The 15,862-nt window shown below is 34.7% G+C and overlaps 1 protein-coding gene across 1 annotated transcript in view; it reads right to left on the bottom strand.

The window, feature by feature from the left end:
- LOC128661754 (cytochrome P450 2C38-like) overlaps positions 1-15,862 on the bottom strand; it is a 132,195-nt gene that overhangs the window by 40,932 nt on the left and 75,401 nt on the right. The window lies entirely within an intron of this gene.

Raw genomic sequence — 15,862 nt, 5'->3', positions numbered from 1 at the left:
TATGTGTAAATGGTTAAATTATTCCTTTTGTATGACTTTTAAATTACGATTTTAATTGTGCATTTCCTTCCATTTTCAGGGTAAAAAGTGCTTTATGTAATTCCTCCAGAGAAATAAAAGGACTGGCAGCATTGTTAAATAATCTCGGATTATCTGCCCTTTTAAATAAAAGTGCAATACATTTAAAAATGAATTGATAAATGTTAGGGTTGGGTGTGGATTCTAATATATTCTTTAAAACAATAAATGTCACTTGTATTTAATTGTTCTAAATTTTGTCTAATTGCAAACTACTTCCCTTTAACCCCTTAACGACTGAGGACGTGCAGGGTACGTCCTCAGAAAAAAGGCAGTTAATGCCTGAGAACGTACCCTGCACGTCCTCAGTGTGGAAAGCAGCTGGAAGCGATCCTGCTCACTTCCAGCTGCTTTCCGGTTATTGCAGTGATGCCTCGATATGGAGGCATCCTGCAATAACGTTTTTAAGTAATCCGGTGCAGAGAGAGCCACTCTGTGGCCCTCTCTGCACCGGAGATCGGTGGCTACCTGCGTTGGTGGGTGGGAGCCGGACCGGGAGGCGGGTGGCGGCCATCGATGGCCATGTGGATGTGAAGGGGGGCGGGATCGTGGGCGGGGGTGGCTGGAGGCGCGCACGGGCGCGCGCGTGCACGGAAGGGTGGGGGCGGGCGTGTGCACGGGGAGGGAGCGGGTGGGAACCGCTACGATGCAGAAAATGTGCAAATAAAAAAGATAAAAAAAATTGAAAATTAAAATAATCAGCAAGGTGGTGGGGGTTTGTCTGTGGGGGGTGGGGGGTGGGGGGGGGGAAGCTACACTACAGAAAAAAAAAAACAAAGAAAAAAAAAGCACTTTTTATTGTAAACTGGGTACTGGCAGACAGCTGCCAGTACCCAAGATGGCCCCCAATAAGGCAGAGGGGAGGGTTAGAGAGCGGTTTTGGGGGGGATCAGGGAGGTTGGGGGCTAAGGGGGGGATCCTACACAGTAGCATATGTAAATATGCTAAAAAAAATTTCATTTTTTTTAAAACCCTTTTATTTTAGTACTGGCAGACTTTCTGCCAGTACTTAAGATGGCGGGGACAATTGTGGGGTGGGGGAGGGAAGGGAGCTGTTTGGGAGGGATCAGGGGGTGGGATGTGTCAGATGGGAGGCTGATCTCTACACTAAAGCTAAAATTAACCCTGCAAGCTCACTACAAACTCCCTAATTAACCCTTTCACTGCTAGCCATAATACACGTGTGAGGCGCAACAGGATTTAGTGGCCTTCTAATTACCAGAAAGCAACGCCAAAGTCATATATGTCTGCTATTTCTGAACAAAGGGGATCCCAGACAAGCATTTACAACCATTTGTGCCATAATTGCACAAGCTGTTTGTAAATGATTTCAGTGAGAAACCTAAAATTGTGAAAAATTTTACGTTTTTTTTAATTTGATCGCATTTGGCGGTGAAATGGTGGCATGAAATATACCAAAATGTGCCTAGATCAATACTTGGGGTTGTCTACTACACTAAAGCTAAAATTAACCCTACAAGCTCCCTAAAAGCTCCCTAATTAACCCCTTAACTGCTGGGCATGATACACTTGTGGTGCGCAGTGGCATTTAGCGGCCTTCTAATTACCAAAAAGCAACGCCAAAGCCATATATGTGTGCTATTTCTGAACAAAGGGGATCCCAGAGAAGAATTTACAACCATTTATGCCATAATTGCACAAGTTGTTTGTAAATAATTTCAGTGAGAAACCTAAAGTTTGTGAAAAAATTTGTGAAAAAGTGAACAATTTTTTGTATTTGATCGCATTTGGAGGTGAAATGGTGGTATGAAATATACCAAAATTGGCCTAGATCAATACTTTGGGATGTTTACTAAAAAAAATATATAAATGTCAAGGGATATTCAGGTATTCCTGAAAGATATCAGTGTTCTAATGTAACTAGCGCTAATTTTGGAAAAAAATGGTTTGGAAATAGCAAAGTGCTACTTGTATTTATGGCCCTATAACTTGCAAAAAAAGCAAAGAACATGTAAACATTGGGTATTTCTAAACTCAGGACAAAATTTAGAAACTATTTAGCATGGGTGTTTTTTGGTGGTTTTAGATATGTAACAGATTTTGGGGGTCAAAGTTAGAAAAAGTGTGTTTTTTTCCATTTTTCCTCATATTTTATCATTTTTTTTATAGTAAATTATAAGATATGATGAAAATAATGGTATCTTTAGAAAGTCCATTTAATGGGGAGAAAAACGGTATATAATATGTGTGGGTACAGTAAATGAGTAAGAAGAAAATTACAGCTAAACACAAACACCGCAAAAATGTAAAAATAGCCTTGGTCCCAAACGGACAGAAAATGGAAAAGTGCTCTGGTCACTAAGGGGTTAATAAATCTAACATTACAATATTGAGGTTAAAGTCAACTATCATAAATAAATGTTCTAACGATTTAAGTTCAAGTCATAAGAAATATTAATATATTAATTATTATTATTGATTTATTTTTAATGTGAATAATCAATATTAATTTCTTACATTAAAATTAAAGTGTTAACTCAAATTCCATAGAGATAAAACAATAGCAAAAGAATATCAAGGGGAACATTTAAAAAGGTCAATGTCATAATTGAACCATTCTCCTATGTCTAATAAATGTGCTAATTTCATATGTTTGTTTAGGATTTAGGCTGATTTTAGGGGTTTCTAACCTGGCCCAGTGGGAGGTGTGAAATAGTTATATGATACTATCTGTATTACATGTAATGTCTGTAATTAATAGGAACATGTGATGTCTGTAATTAATAGGAACATGTGATGTCTGTAATTAATAGGAACATGTGATGTCTGTAATTAATATGAACCTGTGATGTCTGTAATTAATAGGAACATGTGATGTCTGTAATTAATAGGAACATGTGATGACTGTAATTAATAGGAACATGTGATGTCTTTAATTAATAGGAACATGTAATGTCTGTAATTAATAGGAACCTGTGATGTCTGTAATTAATAGGAACCTGTTATGTCTGTAATTAATAGGAACATGTAATGTCTGTAATTAATAGGAACCTGTGATGTCTGTAATTAATAGGAACATGTGATGTCTGTAATTAATATGAACCTGTGATGTCTGTAATTAATATAAACCTGTAATGTCTGTAATTAATAGGAACATGTGATGTCTGTAATTAATAGGAACCTGTGATGTCTGTAATTAATATGAACCTGTGATGTCTGTAATTAATAGGAACATGTGATGTCTGTAATTAATAGGAACATGTGATGTCTGTAATTAATATGAACATGTGATGTCTGTAATTAATAGGAACCTGTGATGTCTGTAATTAATAGGAACCTGTGATGTCTGTAATTAATAGGAACTTGTGATGTCTGTAATTAATAGGAACCTGTGATGTCTGTAATTAATAGGAACATGTGATGTCTGTAATTAATATGAACCTGTGATGTCTGTAATTAATAGGAACATGTGATGTCTGTAATTAATAGGAACATGTAATGTCTGTAATTAATAGGAACATGTGATGTCTGTAATTAATATGAACATGTGATGTCTGTAATTAATAGGAACCTGTGATGTCTGTAATTAATAGCAACCTGTGATGTCTGTAATTAATAGCAACCTGTGATGTCTGTAATTAATAGGAACCTGTGATGTCTGTAATTAATAGGAACCTGTAATGTCTGTAATTAATAGGAACATGTGATGTCTGTAATTAATATGAACCTGTGATGTCTGTAATTAATAGGAACATGTGATGTCTGTAATTAATAGGAACATGTGATGTCTGTATTTAATAGGAACATGTGATGTCTGTAATTAATAGGAACATGTGATGTCTGTAATTAATAGGAACCTGTGATGTCTGTAATTAATAGGAACATGTGATGTCTGTAATTAATAGGAACATGTGATGTCTGTAATTAATAGGAACATGTGATGTCTGTAATTAATAGGAACATGTAATGTCTGTAATTAATAGGAACATGTAATGTCTGTAATTAATAGGAACATGTAATGTCTGTAATTAATATGAACATGTGATGTCTGTAATTAATAGGAACATGTGATGTCTGTAATTAATAGGAACATGTAATGTCTGTAATTAATAGGAACATGTAATTTCTGTAATTAATAGGAACATGTGATGTCTGTAATTAATATGAACATGTAATGTCTGTAATTAATAGGAACATGTGATGTCTGTAATTAACAGGAACATGTGATGTCTGTAATTAATAGGAACATGTGATGTCTGTAATTAATAGGAACTTGTAATGGCTGTAATTAATAGGAACATGTGATGTCTGTAATTAATAGGAACATGTGATGTCTGTAATGTATAGGAACATGTGATGTCTGTAATTAATAGGAACATGTGATGTCTGTAATTAATAGGAACATGTGATGTCTGTAATTAATATGAACCTGTGATGTCTGTAATTAATATGAACCTGTGATGTCTGTAATTAATAGGAACATGTGATGTCTGTAATTAATAGGAACATGTGATGACTGTAATTAATAGGAACATGTGATGTCTTTAATTAATAGGAACATGTAATGTCTGTAATTAATAGGAACCTGTGATGTCTGTAATTAATAGGAACCTGTTATGTCTGTAATTAATAGGAACCTGTGATGTCTGTAATTAATAGGAACATGTGATGTCTGTAATTAATATGAACCTGTGATGTCTGTAATTAATATAAACCTGTAATGTCTGTAATTAATAGGAACATGTGATGTCTGTAATTAATAGGAACCTGTGATGTCTGTAATTAATATGAACCTGTGATGTCTGTAATTAATAGGAACATGTGATGTCTGTAATTAATAGGAACATGTGATGTCTGTAATTAATATGAACATGTGATGTCTGTAATTAATAGGAACCTGTGATGTCTGTAATTAATAGGAACCTGTGATGTCTGTAATTAATAGGAACTTGTGATGTCTGTAATTAATAGGAACCTGTGATGTCTGTAATTAATAGGAACATGTGATGTCTGTAATTAATATGAACCTGTGATGTCTGTAATTAATAGGAACATGTGATGTCTGTAATTAATAGGAACATGTAATGTCTGTAATTAATAGGAACATGTGATGTCTGTAATTAATATGAACATGTGATGTCTGTAATTAATAGGAACCTGTGATGTCTGTAATTAATAGCAACCTGTGATGTCTGTAATTAATAGCAACCTGTGATGTCTGTAATTAATAGGAACCTGTGATGTCTGTAATTAATAGGAACCTGTAATGTCTGTAATTAATAGGAACATGTGATGTCTGTAATTAATATGAACCTGTGATGTCTGTAATTAATAGGAACATGTGATGTCTGTAATTAATAGGAACATGTGATGTCTGTATTTAATAGGAACATGTGATGTCTGTAATTAATAGGAACATGTGATGTCTGTAATTAATAGGAACCTGTGATGTCTGTAATTAATAGGAACATGTGATGTCTGTAATTAATAGGAACATGTGATGTCTGTAATTAATAGGAACATGTGATGTCTGTAATTAATAGGAACATGTAATGTCTGTAATTAATAGGAACATGTAATGTCTGTAATTAATAGGAACATGTAATGTCTGTAATTAATATGAACATGTGATGTCTGTAATTAATAGGATCATGTGATGTCTGTAATTAATAGGAACATGTAATGTCTGTAATTAATAGGAACATGTAATTTCTGTAATTAATAGGAACATGTGATGTCTGTAATTAATATGAACATGTAATGTCTGTAATTAATAGGAACATGTGATGTCTGTAATTAACAGGAACATGTGATGTCTGTAATTAATAGGAACATGTGATGTCTGTAATTAATAGGAACTTGTAATGGCTGTAATTAATAGGAACATGTGATGTCTGTAATTAATAGGAACATGTGATGTCTGTAATGTATAGGAACATGTGATGTCTGTAATTAATAGGAACATGTGATGTCTGTAATTAATAGGAACATGTGATGTCTGTAATTTTTATGAACCTGTGATGTCTGTAATTAATAGGAACATGTGATGTCTGTAATTAATAGGAACCTGTGATGTCTGTAATTAATATGAACATGTGATGTCTGTAATTAATAGGAACATGTGATGTCTGTAATTAATAGGAACATGTGATGTCAGTAATTAATAGGAACATGTGATGTCTGTAATTAATGGGAACCTGTATTGTCTGTAATTAATAGGAACATGTGATGTCTGTAATTAATAGGAACCTGTATTGTCTGTAATTAATAGGAACATGTGATGTCTGTAATTAATATGAACCTGTGATGTCTGTAATTAATAGGAACATGTGATGTCTGTAATTAATAGGAACATGTGATGTCTGTAATTAATAGGAACCTGTGTTGTCTGTAATTAATAGGAACATGTGATGTCTGTAATTAATAGGAACCTGTGTTGTCTGTAATTAATAGGAACATGTGATGTCTGTAATTAATAGGAACCTGTGATGTCTGTAATTAATATGAACCTGTGATTTCTGTAATTAATATGAACCTGTGATGTCTGTAATTAATTGGAACATGTAATGTCTGTAATTAATATGAACCTGTGATGTCTGTAATTAATAGGAACCTGTGATGTCTATAATTAATAGGAACATGTGATATCTGTAATTAATAGGAACATGTGATGTCTGTAATTATTAGGAACATGTGATGTCTGTAATTAATAGGAACATGTGATGTCTGTAATTAATAGGAACAAGTGATGTCTGTAATTAATAGGAGCAAGTGATGTATGTAATTAATAGGAACATGTGATGTATGTAATTAATAGGAACATGTGATGTCTGTAATTAATATGAACCTGTGATGTCTGTAATTAATAGGAACACGTGATGTCTGTAATTAATAGGAACATGTGATGTCTGTAATTAATATGAAGAAAAAAATGGGGTTTATTTAGCAGCGCTAAAAAAAAAAAGCTAGGAAATGATGATACCAATCTAATTTATGTTTTATACAATCTAGTTTATTTAAAAATTCTTATAACACATAAAAACAACAGCAAATGCTTTTCCTAATTAATAAAGGGACGTCTCCCTTATACAACACTTATAAAAACAGACTAGAACCATATAATCCTAGAATTCCAGGTATAAAGGAATTATTTCTATAGATAACATATGGCAAGCAACAAATTTCTAAGATAAATGGTGAATTGAATATTTAAAAGGCACAAATGTATCAATCCTAACAGCATTACAGTTCTTCAGTAACAAATACAGTTATAAAGTTACACAGTTACTTTCCTTGGACATATAATTGGCTCAGGTGTGCTGGATAGTTAAAAAGGCAAAAAACAGCCGTTATTCTGATTTAGGTGCCAAAGCAATCGTGGTTAATGGAAATGGTTAATTTAACAGATGAATACCTTGATGTCTTTAAAGTTCAGTTTGCGTGTTTTAAAAAACGTAGTGCAAATTAGTGTAGAGGTACCTTAATCTGTCCTGGTTGCCACCGCTGATATTCTTCACTGTGAGGGATTCACAGACTGTTTGTTCCTGGTGCTTCTGATAAGTCACCTGACCTTCTCTTTGATTCAGAGGTCAGGGATGATGATCCGTTCTGGTGATGTAGTTATCCTTTTTTGTTTGTTTTCCTTTCTTCTTATAGCCCAAATATTGTTTTCATCTGGGTTCCCTCAGACTTCTTAAGGTTTGAAGAAATCTTTGGTCAGTGTTTAGCAGTAACATCGTTTTCCCTGAAGTTACCAAAGGTAGATTTTAACTTGCAGGGTCAGGAGAAAATTTTAAAGTTGCAGGGTCACACAGCTTTGTGACAGTAGTAAATGAAGTTTAGTAGAGTGTAGCAGGTCCCATTCAACGCGTTTCACCCTTCTGGTCTTTATCAAGAATGCTTATCCTGCTAGCTTCTGGCTTTTTAAAGGTATGAATGTGTTTTGATTGGTTCCTTCATTTCCTTTTGATTTCTATCAACATCTGTGTGGCTTCCAATGTAAAGGTGGACTTTATTTAAGTTGGTAATGATTGTTTCTGTGTTGTTATTTAGTTACATCATACACAAGGAAGAGAACTTATCATTTCTGCTTTATTAGCATTCACACAATTCAACTTATATATTTCAATTCTAAAGTGCCTTTATTAGATAATATACATTTAGATCGTGCAAACTTAAAATTACCTAAACTGAAATGAAAATATAAGAATCAGAATTATCATTCCCATATCTAGAATTATTGTAAGTGGGTAAAAATTAACGATATATACATATTCCTTTTCAACAAAGGATAGTAAGTTCAACAATTTATAAATTTGTAACAATTTAAAAATGGACGAAACGAAAATATAAGAATCAGAATCATCATTCCCATATCTAGAATTATTGTTAGTGGGTAAAAATTAACGATATATACATATTACATTAATTTTTACCCACTTACAATAATTCTAGATATGGGAATGATAATTCTGATTCTTATATTTTCATTTCAGTTTAGGTAATTTTAAGTTTGCACGATCTAAATGTATATTATCTAATAAAGGCACTTTAGAATTGAAATATATAAGTTGAATTGTGTGAATGCTAATAAAGCAGAAATGATAAGTTCTCTTCCTTGTGTATGATGTAACTAAATAACAACACCGAAACAATCATTACCAACTTAAATAAAGTCCACCTTTACATTGGAAGCCACACAGGTGTTGATAGAAATCAAAAGGAAATGAAGGAACCAATCAAAACACATTCATACCTTTAAAAAGCCAGAAGCTAGCAGGATAAGCATGGTTCTAGTCTGTTTTTATAAGTGTTGTATAAGGGAGACGTCCCTTTATTAATTAGGAAAAGCATTTGCTGTTGTTTTTATGTGTTATAAGAATTTTTAAATAAACTAGATTGTATAAAACATAAATTAGATTGGTATCATCATTTCCTAGCTTTTTTTTTTTAGCGCTGCTAAATAAACCCCATTTTTTCTTCTTATCCACCATTTAGTTCTCTTTGAGGGAAGAACTTTTTTAGCAGCAGGAATCCACCTTTAGGCGCTCCTATCACACTACACATAAATACCTGTAATTAATATGAACCTGTATTTTCTGTAATTAATAGTAACTTGTAATGGCTGTAATTAATAGAAACTTAGTTTAATGCACAAAAATTGTGCTTTATTACTATCAGTGCAACATCTAAATAAACATCAGTAATAAAACTTTTTATCGCTAATGTATACATACATATTATTATAGACCGCGGAGATTGAATTTTGCTATTTTAGAGGTGGCAAAAGATTAGGGAAGCAGCGGTCTGATGATCGCTGCTTGTTAAATATGGCGTGCAGGTTCTCTTGTGAGAACCTGCAGCCATAGTGGATTGAAAGGCTTGCGAAGCCTTTGCTAAATCGACCCCATATAAAGCAGAATGTATCTCTGTGGTTGCTAAGAACTAAGATAAGTAAATATACAATATGCTGATTTATGAGAGCAATAAAGTTAAACTAAAACTAGGGGCTAAAAAGAATAGAGATTGAGGTGTCACAATACACAAGAATGTGTTTTCATAGAATGAATATAAATAAATGGATATATTGCTTTTCAGTGCTAACCATGTGTATATGAGGATTTCACTATCTAGTTATGTCATTATTCAAGATAAAATAACATAGAGGACAGCGCCAAAAGAAGGGAAATGTATACAGGCTCACTTCATGAAAGAACAATAGCCTAACCGTATTGTTCAAATATAATTAGTAAATGTGGGAGTGAAGGAGCACCTCAAATTGAGGCTATAGGGCTAGATTTATGAAAGAACTTGCTCGGCGTAATTTATCAAGCAGCAGTCATCAGCGCTTCCCTAACCTCTTTGCAACCTCTAAGGTGGCGAAATTCAATGACTAGACCAAGGAGATTGACAGCTCCTGCATGTGCTTGATTGGCTGTGCGCGGGCAGGGGGCGGGATTGCACGTGAGCGCAAAATTGCGCTCGTGTGCAATGGCGAATACCTGCGGGCAATTTCGCCCCACCACAGGCGAGCTGAGGCGTACAGGGGCACGTATACACGCCCCTGTACGCCTCAGCTTTAATAAATCTAGCCCTAAGTTACTTTAGAGAACTTGTATTATCTCACATGTGAACTAGGCTATCCAGATAAAAAAGGTAAGACTGGTATGAGAAAGGAGATAAAGTGGATACAAATAGATTGTATTGTATTTAAATAAAATGCACTCAGGTTGCAAATAGAGGAATAAAGTGTAGCAACAGTTAATAAAGCACTAGTGATTAATAATAAAATATATTTGAGAAGAGGAAAATAAGCTGCTGGAGTGTGCAGCAACAAAACTGATAAAGTTGTATTTGCTAATAACTTGAATATATGGAAAATAGCTGTAGTAGACAGCAGCGGTCACTGGGATAAACAGCAACAATAGTGGCTGTGGATCTAAGATCTAACTTCTAGCAACAATGTATCTATATACACATAAAAACAAAACATACGCTCATGTCGAATATAACACTTATTTCTACAAAGTGGCGATGGAGTGGTTATGTACAATAAAATATGTGATTTAATACATTAAAACAGAATGAGAGACCAGATAAGTTTAAACTTATATCAAAGATAATACATGGTTAATACAAGCATTACTAAAGATTGGCCAATCTGTAAAAAATATAAAAAAGGTGGTACGCGAGGAGGTCAAGTGTCCCAAAAAAGTGAAATAGACAATAGTACTATTAATAGTGTTCAAAGTAAAATTCCTAATAGAAGTGTCCAAAGGAGATCCAAAAAGTGATGCCCCCTGTGGCGGGAAGTGAGATCCGCTTGATTAGAGTGAGTGTGTTCTGATTACAAGGGAATCCGGGGAAAATAAATTGTCCAATATCCTATAAGAGGGACCTGTGGGAAAAAAACAACAAAAAAATATTGCACAAAACAATTGCGATAAAGTAACTATATTAGAAAATGTGCTCACCGTTTACGACAGGAACTCGGGCTGGTATGCAGTGATGTGCAGTCACTAGAGGCAGGTGAGGCAGTGCTTCACCTCTCATATGGGCAAAAATATATTTTTTTTATTGGCTTTAAAAAAAAATTGTAATTTTTTTCCCCCAGCATTTTTTTTTCTCACAGCTATATGTTGTGCAATGAAGAGGCACAATCAGGTCTGCCCACCATTACACAACATGCTGCGCCATCTACTGGATGCAAGTGGTTAAGATCATTGCATGGCTCATTAACTGCTTATTTGAGGCAGTCCTATTTGGGCTGAACCAATCCAGTGAGAGGCATTAGTAAGTGGAACATAGGGTTGGGGCTGGATGTTAAATCATATAAAACAAAACAAAAACGCAAAAAAAACAACTTTCATATATTTTGTTGCTGTCCTGTGAACCTGCTAGCGTTGCTAAAGTGAAAAAGAGAGTTCTGTTCTTCCCCTCTAAGTGCAGTGGAATGTGCCACTGTCACTTCCTGAATCCTTACAGAGCAGGAGAGAGGCACAGAGAGCAGTGTTTCACCCACATCTTATTAAAGTAAGATTTTACTGAAAGATTCTGTTAGTTAAAATGATAATTTAATGAATGTGGTTTAGTGTTTGTTTACTCTTTTATAGCAGGGTCGTTTTTGTATTTTGTTTACTCAAACTTTACACCCACTAACTTAACAGCTTGCCTCTGTACTTCACACTAAATTATTGACTAATTTTCTTAACTCTCTGTAGCTCTGCTGTTTTATTACTTTAAAATGCTGTGGTCCCTCTCCCCCCCTTGTGTGTGTGTCTCTCTCTCTCTCTCTATCCATCTCTCTCCTTATGTGTTGTTCTCCCCCATGGTCTCTTTCTCTCTCTGTCTCTCTTCCTCCCCTTCTGACTCTCATCCCTTATGTAATGAAAGAATCTATAAGCATAATTTGCAGCATTAAAGTAAAAAGTATGTTTTAAACAAATTTTAATGGGCATGGATTTCTAGATCTCATAATCAGAGCAAGCATTGTGTTATCTGGCAAGAGTTTCTGTTACAATCCTTTTAGACTAAAATCAGATGTTTACTAAGTTGACCAGTTTTCCAAGACACCATTTAAAGGGACATGAAACCCATATGAAACCCATATGCAAATTTAAATAACTTTCCAATTTACATGTAATATCTAATTTTCTTTATTCTTTTGATGTCCTTTGCTGGAAATCATATCTAAATATGCTCAGTAGCTGCTGATTGGTGGCTGCACATAGATACCTCATGTGATTGGCTCACCCATGTGCATTGCTATTTCTTCAACAAAGGATATCTAAAGAATGAAGGCGTATCCTAGCCACTGCCTCACCATCCTCTGACGTCACTGCACGTCACTGCTGGTATGTCATACACCACGGATGTCTACGCGTTTCAGCCTACAACAAGGCCTTTGTCAAGACTATACCAGCTGTGAGAGTTCAAAATCTTCAGAATTCAATTACTCCAAACATGCTTGTCTTGATGTGTATTCGACAGGTTCTTATTTTACCTGGAACTAATTTCCAATCATTTCTTACACTTTTTAAACCTGGTTATTTATCTAACCAAGATACAACCTACCATATTGCTTAGTCAATAACATCATACACTCCATAAGCCTGGTTATCTATCTATCTACCTAAACCTCAACCTACTATATTTCCTTAGGAATATATCTTAGGTTTAATTGTCAGTCTTCCAGGCTTAAAATATGTGTATCCTATTCCACTAGTTGTCATTCTGTCACCCAACAAAGGGGTCTAACAGCTCCACCACAGGACTATATTAAATTATTTCTTTTCTTCTCATATTTTTAGTCTCAGATTCGTGGTTATAGTAGATTTTTAGCTATATCCTCTACACCTACTCACTCCTTTCCAGCGACTATATCCATGTCTGTACACCTAGTATAATAGATAATATATATGTCCTTCTAGATATATATTTTTTCAGGTTACATACCTAATTTTAATTTCATCTTCATTAGTTAAGATCTTCCATATCTACGTTTATCTTTTGTAGTCCAACATTTTTTGGGCAAAAAACTATCTATTTGTTTTTTCTTTTTTTTCTTTATGAATGTGTCTCACCAACTCGGGCTGTTGTCACATATTGTCATTGTTTTATGATCTTTTAAGTTTTATCTTTATTGGTTAGATACTACTATTGTGCCAATTTCACAATCTAACTGTAATAATTACTACTATTTTATATGTAAATTATTTTATTATGTTTCTATTGTACATGGACATAATAACATGTCGTTGCTGCTATATTCCCTTTATATAACGTTTCATGTTGCACCCTCTAGGCTTTTCCAAGGTACGATAAGAGTATAGTTTTTATCTAGGCATCCAATCATTTTCTTTCAACAACAGATGTACTACTGGTCCTAACAGGCTGTACAGATATTGGCCATATTTTTTAAACCTAGAGGTATAATTATAATTATTTCTAATCTATCAACAGAGCCTGTTGACATTGTGTAATTAAATGAGGAAAAAGGAAGCTGAGTCCAGGAGTCAAATAGTAAGAGTTTATTATGGAGCAGGCTTCAGCATGTCAGGTGAGCTCCTATCTTACGCGTTTCGCGCATGGGCATATGCGCTTCATCAGAGATGTCAGTCTCTGCCGGCCAGGATCCATTTAAAGGTGTAATGGACCAATCAGTTTGGGTGAAATAATAGGCTGTTAAAAAAAAACCAGGTGGCTTACAAAGGTAATGAGAAAAACACCCTCAGAATGGTTACGTGGATCCTGGTCGGCATGAGACAGACAGAACAGATTATTCATGAACAATTGTCTATATAAATAATACATGCTTATACATAATATTTCAGACATATAAATGTGAACATTTAGATCAAAGTAATCTTAACAGGGGTCACTATGGGAGAAACATATTGAGTATGCTAAATAAGTGTTAAGCATCAGTTATAATTTCACTTTCAATATATCAACTGACAACTTTATGCTATAATAATACAACAGAGTTATTTTAGCAAACTTCAAATTGAATAGGGCCCCTTAATCTGAAATAGTGCTATATCAATACTATACTAAACACGACAATGTGTGGGCCTCAATGAGTCCTCACAGTGTGTATAAAGCATCAATTAGTTAAAACATTAATAACATTCTATAGCCCCTATATATACACTAATATATGTAGATGTATACATATATGTGAATACTACATTTTGGATCTGTAAGGAGGAGGGATGTGTATGCCTCTCTATGTTGGTGTGTCCTCTAAGAAACATTTGGCTGTTGAATAAACTTCACTCTATTTAGTGAGTAAGTGTATGAACCACAATGTTCTAGTCCTCTCTAAGATAATTGTATATACAGTAGAGGGGGAGAGTGACTCAAATGATTCTTAATCTTATGGAAAGCTGGAGTATGTTATCTACCTAGCCAGCTATAAGATGGCTACACTAGAGAAAAGGGGGGGGGGAGTTAATAACTAATAGATTGGCATGGTAAAATCATAAGTGTATAAAACTTAAGGCTAACCTTGCTTTTTTTATGAATATTCTAGGAGGGACGCATCTGACTTGGTTTAGATTGCATTCGACTAGTTGTATTCCTTGGTGGGTGTGTTATTGATATTTGTTGGTCTCTTTGTCTTTCTTATCTTTTTTGTCTTCATTTATTTGAAGATTTTAAAGTTAAAGAGAGACAGAATGGAAAAGATCCTATTTATTCTATGTATAAGTTCAGAAGATTTTGAAGTTATCGAGAGACAGGATGGAGAAAGTCCTGTTTATTCTATGTATAAGTTCACATCATATCTTTTGTTCATGCCCTGGGGTACCCTAGTTTGTAACATGAAAATCCAATATACTTCTCTTTTGGAGAGTGTTTTGTTTCTGTCTCCCCCTAGTGGGTTGCTAATTATGTGTTCTATTGCTTTAAATGTAAAATGGGTTAGTTTTTGTGCATGTGTGTGAAAATGTTTTGCCACAGGTGTTCTAGGGAATTCTTCTTCTATTGAGAGGAGATGTTCTCTTATGCGGTCTTTTAAGGGGCGTGTCGTGATTCCTACATATTGTTGTTGGCAGAGTGAGCATGTAATTAGATAAATGATGTATGTTGATGTACAGTCCATTCTGGTGGTTATTGGATATGATTTGTGTGTCTGTGAGGAAGTAAAAGTGAAGCTTTTGTCTGTATATTTACAGCTTTTGCAAGGCATATGGCCACATCTGTAGTTGCCTTTGGTTGGAGTCAGCCAATTGGTAGTTGGTGAAATTTTATGGTGAAACTTTTGTGTAATCTTGTCTCGTATTGTTGGTGCTCTTTTGGCTACGAATCTGATGTGTCTCTGCAGTTTATCTCTCAAGATAATGTCGCCATTCAGAACAGGTAAATATTTCTTAATGATTCTAGTAATGGTGTAAAATTGGTTGCTATAGCTGGTAACAAAACATATGTCTTCTTTAGGTGTAGATCTGATGGTGTCATTATTGTGGCTATTGGGTGTGTTGTTTGCTGCTTTATTGTTTAGTAATAGTGACCTGTCCATTCTCATTACTTGGGACTTCACTTTGAGAAGGAAACTTTTTTTGTATCCTCTAGCTATTAATCGATTAGTGAGTTCATCTGCTTGTTTAATATATAGCTTGAGGGAACTGCAGTTTCTCCGCAGTCTAAGATATTGGCCCTTAGGGATACCCCTTTGTGTGTGGGGAGCATGGCAGGAGTCTGCTCTTAATATCGTATTTCTCGACAGTGGTTTCCTAAAGGTACTAGTTGTTATTTCTCCTTCGCTGTTGTTTTCTAATGTGAGGTCTAGAAAGTTAATGATGTGATCATTGTTCTGGTGCGT

This window comes from Bombina bombina, chromosome 5, assembly GCF_027579735.1.
Source record: "Bombina bombina isolate aBomBom1 chromosome 5, aBomBom1.pri, whole genome shotgun sequence".
In the NCBI taxonomy this organism is placed as follows: Eukaryota; Metazoa; Chordata; class Amphibia; order Anura; family Bombinatoridae; genus Bombina; species Bombina bombina.
This window is presented reverse-complemented; position numbering and strand designations above follow the sequence as displayed.